The sequence below is a fragment of the Pinus tabuliformis genome, chromosome 1_2 (assembly GCF_031772625.1).
Source record: "Pinus tabuliformis cultivar Carrire ecotype Pingquan chromosome 1_2, CPIR1, whole genome shotgun sequence".
NCBI lineage: Eukaryota > Viridiplantae > Streptophyta > Pinopsida > Pinales > Pinaceae > Pinus > Pinus tabuliformis.
In genome coordinates this window covers 1,171,833,067-1,171,838,474 of record NC_142298.1, presented here as the reverse complement: position 1 = coordinate 1,171,838,474, position 5,408 = coordinate 1,171,833,067, and positions in this window count along the sequence as shown.

The window sequence follows — 5,408 nt, the reverse complement described above, 5'->3', positions numbered from 1 at the left end:
TTCACACCAAGTGTTTTAACATATCTTGCAACTTCAAAACAACAATCCCACGAAGTTGAAGTCAACCAGCAATAAATCAATTGATCTATCCAATCCCAAAAGTTTCGACTGAGGCTACAGAAATACCTGCCAAAGAACTACCAATCGTCTTGCCTTAATTTACTTTTGTTGTAATTTATTTTATGTTAGAAACCTTTTATTTTCAAAAGAAAATGACATCAATTGTAAAAAAAAAAAATCTCTATTAAAGTTTTATTAAGTTTTTGTATCACTTCAAATATCCCCTTCTTCGGGATGAAGAAGGCTTTGAGGGTGGAGGAGATGTTTCAGGAGCTATTCAACCTAACTGACTAGAGTGTTGAAGAAGCTAGTCGACTCATATGACTAGCCTAGTCGAGTCAATAAAAATGTATTGTAACAAGAAGTTAAATAATGTTGGATTAGTTATAGTGTTGGTCAGACAGTTAGACTATAATAATTGTCCTGACAAGTTATATGTGTGTGTGTGTGTGTTTGTTTATATATTGATTAAGGTCATCCCAAAAAGTATTTTATCTCTATAAGGGCCATAGATATTGATTTGGAAAAAATATGAATCCAAATCACATTCTTCCTATACAATAAATATTCCATAGATAAAAACTGAAGAAAAAACAACTTTGAGATTGGGGCTTTAGTTCTTGAGGAGCCCTCCACGCATCCCATTAGATTCCAAACTACTAAAATACCAAACTTTTAATCAAGAAGAGAAAGACTCCATGGCTTTGGAGATGGAACACATAGCTTCTTAAATCATGATAAAATTAGGAGAAAAATATTTTATGATTTTCTTGAGGGTTAATTTTTTTGGGGTTTCAGCTACCACATGGACATTAAAGGAGAAGAAAATCATGGTGAGGACTTGCAACAGACCTTCTCTACTCCAAGGTCCTAGACAATAGTGGGTTGATTTCCATTTTGAATGTCTTTATTTTCCTAAATTTGAGCTAGAGAGAGGTGGGATTTAACTCCCACTTGCAAGCCCTAAGACTTGTTTAGAGCTAATCCTCCATAGGAGGAACCATCTTCCATAGTCTTAATTCTAGAGTGAAGAAGATACAAAATTTGAAAGGGGCCTTTTCTTTAGGGGTGGAAGGAAGACCACTTGAGGGGGGAGGATGATCAACAACTAGGGTAAGGAAATCCACACTAGAGAGCACCAAGGATGTATGGGTAGACATGTAAGAAGGGTTGCAATTGCTAGGATTATTTCTATTTCTAAATTTAAGTGAGGAGTATTATGGGGAAATCACAAGAAGGGGAAGAGGAATAGGAGAGAAGGCCCTATTAGCTAAAGGCTTAGTGAGAGGGGAAATACAAGGAGGGAGGAACCCTTAACATTGAATAATCCATGTGAATAAGTAACAAAAATAGCATACTTACTAAAGGGAAGAGTTTCCATGTTGTTGAAAGCCTTGCCTTCATGTCCCAAATAATTTGAAGAAACAGAGTTATTGATAATCGAATCAACCACAATTGGGGCCACTTCCTTAGATAGAGAAGTATTTAGTGCAACAAATTATAAAGCTGGCTTTAGAGAAACCTTAGATTTCCAAAAAAAAAAAAGGGAGGAAATGGAAACAACTTATCACATTGAGTTTGAATATGCCCCGTGTCATGGAATCTAAAACATTTGAATGTTATGCATTAGTACTTGATTTTTTGGACCGATGAAAAGTTTCCCACGTACAATTTTGATCTCTTCCAAAAAGTATTGGCCGATTTTGTTTCCAATTGATTCAAGAGACCCCTACACTCTAGAAAAGCAAGGGAAGAATGAGAGGAATGGCACAAACATAAGAATAGGATAGGTTTTCTCTGTGAAGGTCAAAACTGACCTTCCATTCACATAAAATCAAACTCGAGGGACCCCAACTCCAACTCTTTTTCATGATGAAGCACAAATTTTATTTCAAGTGAAATTTGAAACAAAGCTAAGAAATAACTATTATATGGAAAGACAAGAATTATCCAACCACCAATATGTTGGGTGTGGAGCCTGATTATCTTCTTGATTAAGAGTTCTTATTCGCGTTGGACCCTAGTTCCTAAATGGGGTGGCAACGTCACTCATTTAATCATTCTCATGGGGCTACAAGGGGGGGAAATGACGACTTTTATGAGCCCCCCTGGGGCGGGTTCGAGGAAAACACCCCCGAAGCTAAAAATAGATGAAATTTTGCCTTGTAAAAAACTGTAATTTCGCAGTCAATCTTTGTCATTCATTAGACGAATGATTAGACGATAGAAGTTATGTTAATTTATGGTTTTTTCCTTATAAGGAAACCCTCAGTTTATATGAGGGAATTGTATTGTGGTTGTGTATTATCATTCTGAGTGAGAAATATGAAATATGAATAGAATATAATATGTTGATAGTACTAGTGATATCTTCAAAATATAGTCAATCAATCTCCATCATGAACAGATGAGTGATATAAGAAGACTCATCTAGTATTAATTTCGTTCGATCTAGGAGGGTAGAAAAATAAATCCTTGGGGAAACCTATAAAGTCTTACGGTGAGCCACAAAACTCAACTCCATGCAATGCTTTATCTTGTGTATCAACAAGAATAATTATTTTTACAAGCCCAATACTTTATTTGAGAATGACATTTAATTCATGTGTTTTCCCATCTCCATCCATTAAGAACACACTAAAAGCATGTCTTGGAAACATTGTTTATTGTGTTCCCTACTCATGCGTGGTGACTCGTAATACTCCTATTAGTTGGTTGCATCCTTACCTTGAAAGAAGATTTACCACTTCATTATGTCCTTTATGGCATGCAAACAATCCACCAATTTAAACCTCTTCAAAAACTCTTGCAATGTTAAATAATATGTTTAAAGAGTAGTATTTATCATCGAAATCTAGATGTTTAGCCAAGAGATGGTCAATTTAGAGTTGTTTATCACTTGAATGGATCTGATGTCTAATCCATGTGTAAGAGAGATCATGATTAGAGCTACTTTTAATTCTACGAAATCTTTGGATCTAATATTTAACTTGTAGTAAAATGATATGATTTTTTTGCCTCTAATGTAGGTAACCCCCATTCAACCATTAATCCTTGCATTTTTTTGAGTTGCCATGTCACAATTCCAAATGACCTTATTATATCCACTTTTAAATATGGAACTTTATTCTACTTTTTTTTTTCACCTTTGTCAGTTGGTTGAAAATGTATAGATTCACTTCACTCTATAAAATACTATGATAGGGTCGGTATGCTTCCTTTGAAATATCACTCCTCATGATCCAAATAGCCCAAATGACAAACATTAGATCTGTTGGGTGATTTATTCTCAATGTTTCATTTTTCATTTGTGATTGTACATTATCATTTACTAGATTCCCTTCCCTTGGACCTATTCCCCTTGTGATGAACTTTGCTCTCAACCATACCTCTATAGAGAAATGAAAATGAAGGAAGATATGAGCCCTCAATTCTTTCATTTTAGAACATAAGGATTTTCCTTTCCATCCACATTCTTGGAGTATCCCATGTAAAAAAAATGTTTGCAAAAACACCAACCATGTTATTTTTTACTTCTTTTGTCAATATGTGGAAGAACTTGATGTCATCATCACCATCTTATAGTCATGTAGCCTTGTGTTTTCTATTCCAGTAAGCCTCCTCCGAAGCCAACACTTTGTTCTCACTTTTTGCATATCCTCCACCTCTTCTCGATATTATATGAATATAGTATCATCCTTAATTCTGTCATATAAGACTTCTTATACCAACTCCACATCCTCTAATATTTTGTTTGATGATACATTGTGATTTTTTACCCATTCCTTGGTGATTTATTATCTTAGTGGGTTATGATGAAAGGATTTCATAGCATATTCACTAGTTATTTCTTTAATGTGCTTACATTTAAGTATGACTACCAACTAGTTGTATTCCTCATTTGTGATCCAAGGAGTATGGAATTTGAAGGGGGGTATTGATTTCATATTTCCCAACACTAGTTTAAGTATAATTGGGAGATGATCTAAATTCTCTTTTGCACCCACCAAAAATCCAAACATACCTAATAAAAAAAGAAAATAATCAAACACTAAGAATATGCATTACCTATTTGCTAATGTACCTCCCCATATTCTCTTGTCCTCTAGGTTGTGATTTATTCCACTAGTGCCACATCTAATAGATTTTTTTAAATAAATAAATGCTAGAAGAATTGTTGGATGATATTTTGTCCCATCCTCTTCCCGAATCCAAATTCTTCCAATAGTCAATTTAATGCCTCCTCCACAAACAAAAACTTTTGTTGTAAAGTGAAAGTTGAAGCTAGGCCTCCTCTTGGCTGAACCAACTACTTGTGATATTTCCACTTCCTAGTTACTTTTAACTTCTATCATGTTATCTACTTCCTACGCTTTCTTTGTCATCACTTTTACGATCCCATTGAAAGAATATGAGGATGATACATGATCTGGATTGGATCGTTATATTTATTTGCATCCATCTTGATGCTTTTAGAGTGCAAAAAGGGGAGGAATCGGCTCATGGGACCGTTTTTATTGGCAGGACCTTGTTTGGAAAAAACAGGGTCTCAAACCTTCCGAGAGCATTGGAATCAAACAATATTTTTTGTGGCGTAAAACATTATCACTTTAGTGCAACACCTCTTTTCCTATTCTGCACATAAATACATTTCCAACAATGCAAGAATTGTGTCAATCAGAGTTTGTATGTGAAATTTATGCCACTCAGAAGTTGACCTTCCCGTTTTCACCACCATAATTCGAAAGGATGCCACAGCAGCCCCCATTATTCATGAAAAATGGGCTAGCCACATTATTATGACACTATAAGAGTCTATATTTCAATTCTGGTTAAGAGTTGAGGTAGTCAAACCTAGCCAGTAGTAGACTATCGAGCTATGTTATAATTGGGCCACTAGGAGGAAAAGGGGTTCCATTCTTTCGAGTGCATTTGTTCCATAGCTAAGAAAACATAGCCAATGAGGATAGGAGGTAGAGCACATACAAAGGATTTTTTCACTATAGTATCCCACAGACCATAGACCATACTTCTTTGTAATCACAACCATATTTCCATTCAAAGAAAGAGAGGGGGTGGCCTCACCTTCCAACTGGGTTTTTCTCTTGAAAGGGTTTCCCAGAGCATATCTTGTGTCAAATGTGTGGGAGATTTTATTTTTCCATCTCTATTTTCTATATAATTTTAATTCTCATGCATGCACTATTAACAATATATCTACAGATCCAAAAATCTAATAAAATTGTAACAATGTAGAATTTAATATTTTAAATATAATTTTATCATATTTGTTGTGATGAATGGTCCAGTGGAATATCCATGGTACATGGATCATATTGGTATCAAAG